This window comes from Sardina pilchardus, chromosome 13, assembly GCF_963854185.1.
Source record: "Sardina pilchardus chromosome 13, fSarPil1.1, whole genome shotgun sequence".
In the NCBI taxonomy this organism is placed as follows: domain Eukaryota; kingdom Metazoa; phylum Chordata; class Actinopteri; order Clupeiformes; family Clupeidae; genus Sardina; species Sardina pilchardus.
In genome coordinates this window covers 15,525,523-15,537,370 of record NC_085006.1, presented here as the reverse complement: position 1 = coordinate 15,537,370, position 11,848 = coordinate 15,525,523, and positions in this window count along the sequence as shown.

Below are 11,848 nucleotides of genomic sequence, written 5' to 3'. Positions count from 1 at the left end.
AGAGAGAGAGAGAGAGAGAGAGAGAGAGAGAGAGAGAGAGAGAGAGAGAGAGAGAGAGAGAGAGAGAGAGAGAGAGAGAGAGAGAGAGAGAGAGAGAGGCTAGGCCAGGCCTACTCTGTTAGGATCAAAAGGCATGTTATAACATGGACTTCAGATTTCTTTCAGATCACCTAAAACCAATAACCTTCTTTCTTTCTCTTTCCTTCACCCATCACCTAGACATACTGTTGTCACATGTACGAACAATGTGCTGCTGCCTGGCAAAATGACTCCAGACTCTAGAGAAAAAATAGGAACAAAAAGGCATACTATTACAGTTACAGACTCCTCAGAAGTCATTGTTTACTGTATGTTGATACGGTGTGAGGGAGATTCTCCCCACACTCAGGGTGTGTTGTTGTGGGAGTATCAGTCTGTCTCTCCACACACCTGCTGCGGGCCACTCCTACGCCTATATGACGTAGACTGAGAATAGGCCGGCTGAGGCCTCAGCCCTGATTTTTGTTTGGATTTGTTTTGTTTCGCTAGCAGCATGTGTAGAAACCAAGTGTGTTGTATAAATGGTGTCTCCTGAAACCTCTTAAAGGCTCAAAGTTTTCAGGCAGCAATCAGGCATGGGCCAGGATGTTAAAGATTTGACAACAGATCATTATATATAACACGATCATTACAGCTTTGGAATTTTCTGATCATTTCAGTCACAGAAAATAGTCAAATCAAGTCAAGTTTATTTATATAGCACATTTCATACACAGAGGTCATTCATTGTGCTTTACATAAGCAAAACCCAAACAGTAATAGCAGATTAAAGCATAGATGGGCAAAGAGTAATAATACTGTAATAATGATAATAATAAAGATCACAATAAAAAAAATAAATAAATAAAGCATGAATCAAGGTAAAATCATTTAACAATAAAGAATATCTAACAAGTAAACTTAAATACTTAAGGTGGAATAATCAAAAGAGAGATACCGGTCTGTTCTTAACAGATATACTTTGCCAGAGTCTTCTTTAGCAAACCAGTGATAGTGATCCTTCTCAAACTCAAAGTTAAATAGTCCTTGCTCACCCTCAACACTGTATTAAATCTCCAAACCCAGTTTATTATGATGACGCAATGTGGCGCAATCGAAACTGCTTCTTACTGCAGCTTAGCATACTCTGTGGAGGCATGTCTCAATTGGTATATATATCGACAGCAGTTGTGGCTAAATATAGCTCTCCAAACCGGTTTATTCGGTTGACAAATCAAGATCATGACATCCATGACGTTAATGTTTCCCTTTAAAACAATGTGTATGGTGTCAATTTTTTGTCCAGCAGTCCCCTGTGTCCTATGACTATCATTATGGAGATTCCAGGCTGATATCTTGTTGTTGTAGAGATATGCCTTTTTCAATTATGAACACAGCCTAGAAAATAGCACAGAATCCCAGTGTTTCATGTGTATCACTTACTCATAAACCACTTACTCAAATATTACTCTCCTCTCTCAACAAAAATCATATTTGTTGTTGTCAGAAATGTGCTGACTGGGGTATGACAGAGAATTACACAAGGTTTAAATGCACAACAGCAAAGGATAGATAATCATGCAATGGTTGTTGACATCAACAGACACAATGGTTGTTGATGTCAACAGACAAGATAACGCCTGCCTGACGCATTATATCATCCATGTTTAGGAACAATACATTCTTTTACAGTGCCACTAGAATCATTCTTATAGTGTCAAAGTGACCCACTAGTGAGAAAGACAAAGTTTTAAATCACACATTGGAATATGGGCCCAATGCTGAACCACATTAGAATATTGGACATAATGATCAATTTCATTTTCTCTCAGATAGTAATGTATCAATTTCTAATCTCACACTGGAATTACTGTCCCAAACATTGATGTCCTATTAGTTAAAACAAACCTGGATATTTTTGTCACAATTGGAAGATTGCCAGACCAGAGCACTTTTAGGCAGCTGACCCACATGACTGTCCTTGTCTTTTCATAAATGAAAGATATATAAGACAAAATAATAGCATGGCTATTTTAGAACTAAGATCAATCTTTTATGATTGAACATTAATCTGGGGAGTCTGCACAGAGGCATGATCAATGGCCGTAGTTTAAATGATTCTGTACGCATTCGTCCTTCAACCAATTTGACCAACGATCCGGGTGTGCCTATGGATAAGCTAGTTTGTGGTTGGTTCCAGCAAATGTGTATAGGAAGCAGGAGAGATAGATGTGCAGGTTTCCAGCCTGAGCTGCAGGATGAAATCCAATCACCAGCAGATCGGACTGGGTTTACCCAGTCTAACAAAATAAGATATCAAGCTGAAATTTTTGTATGGAAGTCATAGAACATGACTTGAATAATTGTGTTTTGTTTATGTTGAATTCACTCTGAATAAGCCATGTGTTGATTACAAATGTAGGCTACAGAAATCCTCATACGGTCACATTTAATTGAGTTTATACATTAGTATTGGTATTAGTATACATGTACACAGTAATTGATCAGGGTAGCTACTGACAGAGATGCACAGGCTCTCAGATTTAGGCACTTCAGTGTGAAGAACAAACACCATCACTTCATGAAAACCAAATTAACTCCTATATAGGATCAGAGAAGTCATATTACTTTATCGTTACAGGGGAGTGAGTGTGCACACGACAAATCCATATGCGAAATCTCTCTGATGGCTTTCACTTAGACATTCATTGATACCTCAGTCCAAAGGCGAAGCAGTAAGAAACTAGGGACAACCTAAAGTGCCATAATATCTAGTGTGGGGGGCAATACTCAAGCCAGTGCCTGAATGAGGAATGGTTCTGATACAGCTGTGGCATGGCTCAGTGGCAGAATAAAAAAGTATGTGTTTCCTCCAATTGGTTAATATCCAACCCACACTGGTTAATATCTAACCCATGTTTTGACCATTAAAATAACAATTGGAGGACATCTCTTAGTTACCTGCTGGAGGACAGGCCTCACCAATTCGCTGTCATTCATTTCGGTGCTGGAATTCGGGATCTCTGACACGTGTCCCTCTGACACACAAGGCGTTGAGGTTGAGGAAACCCAGCTGAGCGTTATCAACAGGCATAACTCAGTCCTTTGGAATGAAAAATTCCCGGCTTACTGGGTTTCCCTGGAGTCTCCCTGTTGCCTTCCAGCAAAGTGAAGGCATTTTCAAGAAGTGAGGGGGAGGCGAGGCAGGGATGCTGTTTATGGAAGGCCATGGGAATTTCCACCTCATCCATTATACACTCCTGAACTGGTGCCTCTGAACAAACACTCACACCTTCAACTTCATATTAGGATTATATATATAAATTATATATGCTTAATATTCAGTCATTTCCTGTGTATACTATTGGCCGTATCGTATATATATACAGTAAGCTGCAGGACAGTGTTTCATGCAAGTTAAAAGAAACAAAACCATATTAACTGGCCCCGTGTATTAACCTCATAGCTGAAGAAATGTTGCAAAACCAATGTGTAAGCCGTGGCTAATAGTTGGGAAATTACGGAATAACATTAAAGTATGTAAAGTGCATGTCATGTAGGCATTGTGTAGATGTTTATGCTTATAACTATGAACAAGATGTCTATCTGAGGATTGATTCTATCTCATTAAAGGGAGATATTAGCTTTCTTTGGGGTGCATAGACACCATTAGTTCATCAGTAAACACATAAGCAAAGATATACAATATGCTGGCACATTGCTAAAATAAAGCTTTACAGAGTGCAGGTGGATGCCTGTGTGCACAAATGCTGTTGTATCTGTAGTCTGGGGTATTTTTTTACTTTCTCACATTCATTTTCTATATGGTAATTTTCAACTCCAGATTGCTGGAAGAGTGTAAAGAAAGACAAGTGAATCTTGTGGCTTATAAAGGAAACCCCCTCCCCATATGCTGACAAAATACACATTTCTATTTGTTTCTTTAGTGCCTCATTTTAGTATATGATATGAGGGCTGGATAAAGGTCAAAGATCTAATCAAAACCATAGTAAGGGAAAATCTGGAAAAGAAACATAGAAAGTGAAACAAAATCTGCACCGTTTAAGACCAGGGGAAAGTTGGTAGATGTGTCCATTACACATATGTGTTGTGTGTGTGTGTGTGTGTGTGTGTGTGTGTGTGTGTGTGTGTGTGTGTGTGTGTCAGGAGGTCAATGCTTATCTCTTTGCACATCATGTCTCAGTAAACTCTAATAATAGGCTATGTTAATGTCTGCTGTGTTAGCGGTTAGTTTCAGCCATACAGCCTCATTTCTTTTGAATTTGTGGGTATTTTATTGTGGGTGCCCTCATTAAGGGTTTGTCGTGTTAACTTGCTGATCGGATAGTAAATTGTCACTAGCATGGCTATCACCAGACCAAGCTCAATCTTTTGAGACTGAACATTACTGGGGAGTCTGCACGTTATTTGTGCTGCACAAGAGGCTTGATCAATGGACATAGTTCAGAAGACTCTGTACACTTGGTTAGTCCTTCAACCAATCAGACCAACGATCCGGGTGCATCTGGTGGATAAGCCAGTTTCTGATTGGTTCCAGCAAAAGTGGAAAGGAAGCAGGAGAGATCAACATGCAGGTTTCCAGCCTGAGCTGCAGGGCGAAATCCAATCGCTGGCAGATCAGGCTGGGTTTACCCGGTCTAAATGGTCACGGCATTAAAGAGTAATTGCCAAAGAGTTTATTGTTAGAGAACTCATCATGAGTGAAGGGGATGGGTCTGGGATGCCAGACACTGTTGAGCTTTAATTAATTCAATTAATCAAACTCAATTAATCCAAAGAGACACAGGTTAAGGGAGATACCTGCTTGACAGCTCCATACTCATGAAGGCAGCTCTGTTGGTGATATTGGTATTTGTGCACAAAGGTTGCTTTGTTGGTGACTTTGTTTCTGTTACTTTGGCATTCAGGCTCCGGGCAGCACTTGTGGTTCCGTGAAGGAGAACCGCTACGGATCCTGAGTAGAACATGAAGTATCTTGTAACGTTGTGTAATATTACTAGGGCTTGGTTAACGTTTGGCCACTGTGGGAAATCCCCAGCCTACAGCACAAGGAGTGTCTCACCTGTCCTGTTTACACAGTATGAAACCATTCTGACTAATTGCTTAATTGTCACAATGAGGGTATTGAAGTTGAATCTAACCACCAAGGTTGCTCTTGCAACACAACCTGATTGATTTGAAGGAACATTACTATTTGGTTATCTGACATCTAGTGACAGACACACACACACACACACACACACACACACACACACACACACACACCTGTGATACAGGAAATGTGACTGGGAAATGTGGTCATGCCATGTATCACTTTTCAATATTGCCATGTTGAAAATATTGAAAAGTGATACATGGCATGACCACATGACACATTCCCGTGTTGTCTCCATTTCTGTATGTGTGTGTGTGTGTGTGTGTGTGTGTGTGTGTGTGTGTGTGTGTGTGTGTGTGTGTGTGTGTGTGTGTGTGGGCAAGGATGGATGGATTGTGACATCAAGTGACCCAAACCAGACTGTGGCAGCGATTTAGAACATAACATTTGTATTGGTCGCTGGCAGTCATTCTGTTGAGTGTGCCTACTGAAACTTAAGAATCTGTTAACAGATTTGGCCAAGTGTTTTGGCCTAGCTGAAGCGGTTCTTTAGATATATAAATATTGAAATTGCAGTGCCCCCTATGAACGTAATTTCACAAAAAATGTCCAGGAACTCTAGTAGCGTCCCATTTTGAGCAGCTCACACCTTTTTGCCACACGATATTGCCGATTGCATACTGTATATGTCTTTCACAAGGTGGCACTACACCACAAGCAGGTGGTTATGAACCGCCTTGAGATCAACATGCCACAAAAACATTGGAATGTGGGCCACAACGGTTATTGAGTTGTTCTGGGAAAACTTCCCCTTTTATAAGCCTGGTGGAGCTGCATGCCCACCAGGGCTCACGTGTCCCTGACCTGACCAAGCTGGGAATGAATACAAAAAAGCAGACAACATCCAGGGCCATGTGTAGCACTATAAAATTTCAAGTTGAAATTTGGGGGATTTCTATGCTGTTGGACACAGTGGTAAGAAACTCCCTTTTTGCTACGTTTACTTTCTGGGATGAATCCTGCAGTGAAATATTGAAATGTTGGAGATGTATCATTTCCAATTCACAAGGTGATGCAGATGTATTGTCCTCACAACTCCACGTTTAAAAAAATATTTAGAATCAGACATCATAAATCATAAAGAAGTATCTCTCTCTCACACACACACACACACACACACACACACACACACACACACGTGCACACACACAAACACACCAGCACAGTAAAATAAATAAGCAAACAAACAAATATTGAAATGTCAACACATACAAAGCCCCTTATAATGTTACAGAGCCCTGAGTCAGCTATAGTGCTGCATTTCTGTTAGCATTTACAAGCAGAAGGTGACTTAGAACCTAAAACGATGGGAATTTTGCTCTTAAAGGTCACTGTCTGGTAGCACGTAGTTCTACGTTAACCTTAGCATAGTTTTACTTCCTTCAGAACACGTCATTTAATTCAGAACCACAGGCAGGCTATTCTCCTGATTACATTATAATTGTGGGTTCCTCTTCAAGTAAACTACTTATGTTCCTAATTGTCAATCGCAAAAAATATAATCTCTTGTCAAACAAATATGGTATTCTTCAATTTGTCAAGGTCCAAGACTGACATCTAGTGCACATTGTGTCAAGCATCCCAGAGAGAGGCAGAACAGTTCATGTCAATAACCATTTATAGTTGTGGTTTACGTTAAATATACAATTATAAAGAACATTTTGCACATTTAATGCAGAGTATGCATTATCAAATACATTCAAAGAATGCGACAGGAAATTGCATTCAGTAACGTCTTTTCAGTCGTCTTGTGGAGAGATGCTGAAGTGAGTAATTGTGGGTGTCCATGGCTCATTTGAGCAACTCTTGAAGAGTCTCACTAGCTTTAATAAACTGGGCACCAGTATGCACCCTACTGCTATCAGCATACATGGGCTACACAACAGTTCATCTGTCTGTCCCTCCTGACTGGACCACGTATGTTTGTTTTCATGGTGATATTTGGTGGTACCACAGTTTCCTCTTGTATTGGATGTGACGGTATGGGATTTTCCAGGACTGCCATAGCACTATGGTGACACACACCATACACCTAGCACTATAGGTCAACAGCCTCTCATCCCAAGTCTCAGTAGAGTGTCCAAATGTTGTCCTATTTGAACATCAGTGACTTTGGTGTGGCCAGTACCCAGCTGAGGATGAGGCTGAAGTGGAACTTATGGAGCACATACTGTACAATCCTAAAATGGGCTGTGCCTGTCTGATGTGGGACAGCCGTGGCCTACTGGTTAGGGCTTCAATCTTGAACCCGGAGGGTTGCCGGTTCGATCAGAGCAAGGCACCTACTGTAACCCCTCACTGCTCCCTGAGTGCCGCTGTTGGGCAGGCAGCTCACTGCTCTGGGTTAGTGTGTGTGCTGTGTGTGTTCACTAATTCACAATGTGGGATAAATGAAGAGACAAAATTTCCCTCACGGGATCAAAAAAGTATATATATATACTGTATATATATGAGAGAGAGAGAGAGAGAGAGAGAGAGAGAGAGCACACACAGAACTGGCATCATCCATGTTTTTTTTTTTAATGTGTAATCAGACAGAAATAGTAAAGTATATAAACATGTATGTAAATAAATAGTAAACAGACACTGCTTGTACACTTGTCTGGGGCGTGACTTTTCCACTTTTGCCCTCCCTCCCTCTGCTGGACAGTCTGTGCATTGCCCTGCCGTGTGCTTCAGTTGTTGGTGTTTTTGTTTCCCATGATCCTCTATTTGTCTCCTCCTCCTCCTCCTCCTTCTCACCTGATCATAATCTTTACCAGGTGTGTTACCTGTTGATTCCCTCCTTTCAAACGCCTTTTCTGTCAGTTGTTTTTTCCATCAGTCATGTGTCTAGCTCTCTGCCAGATTGCCAGTTTATGTGGGTAGTGGCAGCTATATTTTGTATTAATGGACATTCTGATGTATTTATGTCCACACCTGCCTATGATGAAATTCACGAATTCCACATTTCAAATTCATACATTCCACATCTTTAACTAAGTTGACTCGTGCCTATGGTCTGTAACACCTCACAATCAAGTATCATTGGAATCATTAAATTACAGATGGAAATTCCATTGTGCAAAGACATTGCTTATTATGTAACTCTCCTTCAAACTTCAGCATAATGTCCTGTCCTTTAGGACATCTCCTCTAAATAGGCAAGCGACCACAGGCAATCTGATTTTCTGATTACTGTCAATGTTTCGTTTCCTCGTTGGTTGATAGCACCACCAGTGTTCCAAATTGTGCAATGAATTTTCTCTCAGGCAGAGGTGTTTTTTCTTTAGTTAGTTGGGCCTACAGTGACACCTAGTGAGAACTATCCGCCAGTTCTGCTGTGCAGCATAAATTAGGAGAGAAATAATTAAATGGTTTAATCATTTATAATAGTTATTGAAAACATTTCATGGTAAGGAACAACAGTTTTTCCTATTGAATAGGAATAATCTGATGAACTAATTCATGTATTTAAAAAAAAATCCAGCAGAAAAAAATTTTCATAGGCATTTTCAGTCATCATTGAAGTAATCACTGTATGTAAGTGTGTGTCCATGGCTTATTTGTTCCTCGTTCAAAGTTGGTTCCCAGGCATCAACTGAAGCCCTTAGTGGACTGGGCCCTGATGGAGTGGGAACCCAGACCTGGTCCAATTTCAGTTATCAAGGGCTGTTTTTGGGCTCAGAGTTCTGGCTGCTGTTGCTGTTGTTGTTGTCCTGGTCCTCGTTGCTAGGCTGAGGAGACAGCTCTTGGCTGCTAGGGTCAGCTACTGTTAGAGGGCAGCTGACAGCGGATTGTCCCATTGTCCCTGGCATCCCATTGGCTGTGGGTTGATAGAGGTGTGTCTTCCACGCAGGCTCTACAGCACCACTTAATGGTGCCCGAGTTTCCCTGAAGCTCACACACACTGTGCAGCTCTCGTTAGCTCCCAGCTGCCTCTGTCTCCACACACTCTCCGACCGCCGTCGGCTTTTTCTGCTCGACCCCCTTCCTCCTCCTCCTCCTCCTCCTCCTCCTCCTCCTCCTCTCACCTGTTTCTTCTTGTTGCCCCCGTTCAGCGCGTTCGGCGCCCCCTGGTGTCCGAGGCGGGCCAGCACGGCCAGGTCGGAGTGCGTGGACGAGCTGTCGATCAGCCTCTTCCCCAGCGCCAGCGGGCGCACCGGCAGCGCCAGCCGCAGAAGCTTCCAGAAGCGCGAGCGGGGCGAGGCCGAGCGCTCGCCGCGCCACGCCATGGTGCTGCTGGAGAGGCGGCGCAGTTGCAGCGCCTCGCCACAGGGGGCGGCGCCGAGCGAGCGGTAGCGGACGGTGACCAGCTGCGCCTGGCGCGTCTGGTGCAGGTACAGGCCCAGGTGGCACTCCAGCAGGCTGTGGCTCTGCGGCTGCACGTAGGCCGGGCTCAGCACCACCAGCAGCCGCCGGCTGCGCTGCATGCAGTGGAGAACGGCCTCCGCCACGTCTGCTGTGATGGGCGGAGAAGAGAGACGGAAGAGAAACGGAACGCGGAGGAAAGAGTGAGGATGACAGAGAGAGAGAGAGAGAGAGAGAGAGAAAGAGTGAGAGAGAGAGTGAGGATGAATGAGAAAGAGAGAGAGAGAGTGAGGATGAATGAGAAAGAGAGAGAGAGGGATGGAGAGATGATTCAGGGAGACAGAGTAAGAAAGAGATTTAGGGACATAAATATACCTGAACAAATGCTTTGTTCGGTCTGAGGAGAAAAGGAGAAAAGAAAAGACGGGAGAAGACGCAACACACCTGTCCCAAAAGAAAACCGAAGACGCAACACACCTGTCCCAAAAGAAATAGCAGGAACTCGGCATGCAGTAATTCTCAAACCAGAACTGGAAACTGAAACACACACCTCACCTCATGCAAAGCCACAGAGCTCCACAGAGCGGACTAGGCAGTCTATGCCACGATCCACCAGGGGAACTGAGGCTCCAGGGCAGTTTCAGATCACAGTGGGCCTTTCCAAAACTAATCCCTAGACCCGCTCCCCGCTGGTTACGGAGCACTCGGATGGGAAGCACCCACGCAGCTAAATGACATGAAGTTCCCTTGAACTTAACAGTAATTGATGTTGGACGGCCCTCAATATGGCGGACCCTCCACCTGAAAGCACACATGAAGTGCCAGTGGCCAGGGAGTGGGTGAAGCGACTAGTCTCAGAAAGGGACGGTGTCTGCATCAGTGTTTCTCTCTGGGGATAGAGTGGTCCAGGTGTTGCGAGACCCTAACCCCCCCCCCCCCCCCTTTAGAGATACCATCTTATGAGACCATGGACGATGCTTTGTGCACTGGTGCACAGTCATGTTGGAACAGGAGGGGGCCATCCCCGAGCTGGGCTTGGTCCCTTAGTTCCAGTGAAAGGAACTCTGAATGCTTCGGCGTCAACCAAGACGCCGAAGAATGGAATGTGACTGAAGTGCATATGTGAGTCAAGGCAGGGAGATAATACTTTTGACAATACCGTGAATATTTCTGGAACTGGGAATTGTGAAGTCTAATTCATTACCATCACATTAAAATGGACACAAGTGATCCCTCCATGGGTTGGTTTTAACTACCAAAAAATAAAACCATCAATGACATCAGACAATGTTGTGAAATGCCTATGGAGAGTCATTGCAGCATTTGTTCAGATAAATTCAGCTTTAATAATAATAACTGCCAAATAACTGCCATAGGCTCAGCACTGAGCCTGTCACCATAACCAGCGAAAGCCTGAAGCACTGTATGACTCCTAAGGCTCCATTTTTGAATGTGCACAAATATTTTCTGCATCCGTATCTGTGCTGGCAGACAGAAGAGGTTTGAGACTGCCAGGTGAAATCTTCAAAAGGAGCTAAATTTTAATTACCATCTGTCGCCTTTTGCTTCCAGCGGCAGGCGAAAATGTCCGTGCGTCAACAATATCTGCTTCAGCGCACAAAGCTCGCCGCCGTGACTGGTGTGCGAGTGCGTCCGGGAGGGAGGCTATTACTGAATGGGACTCATCGTAAATTCATCACCGCGATGGAGAGCTAGTGCAAACGTGGCAGAAATAAGGTGCCGTGGTCATAAAGCGGAGCCCTCCGCGGTCCAACCAGAGGAATGCACGCACCGCCAGGCACCTGCCATACACTGGAGAAGGAGCATCACAGACTAGTGATATTAATCCTGATACCAAACAGAGGTAGTACAAGCGCAGAAAATAGAACGCTTGGATACACCACCAAGGACTCTAGAATTGATACCTAACAGAGGTAGTACAACCAAAGATCCTTCATTACTGTCCTCCGCTTTAACCCTCTCTGGTACAACCCCAGAAAATAGAACGCTTGGATACATGACCAAGGACTCTAGAATTGATACCTAACAGAGGCAGTACAAACCCCAAGAAATAGTATGAATAGAATGGAATGGATACATAATCAAATCCCTCGAACAGAAGTATTCATCGGGGGTCCATGGACATAATCCTTCCCTCTACAATCTAGGCCTTTAAAACAAGAGCACTACAAGTGCAAGACTCCAGAGGTCTCTCCCATTAGACAACTGCCATTGTGTACTAATAATCTCTAGCATGAGAAAAAGATGGCAGATCTTGAGATTGCAAAAGATTATAGTCATGATAATGGTAGTGATGTAAGGAAAACAGATGAAATAATCTTGAAAGACTTGAGTGTATGGAAA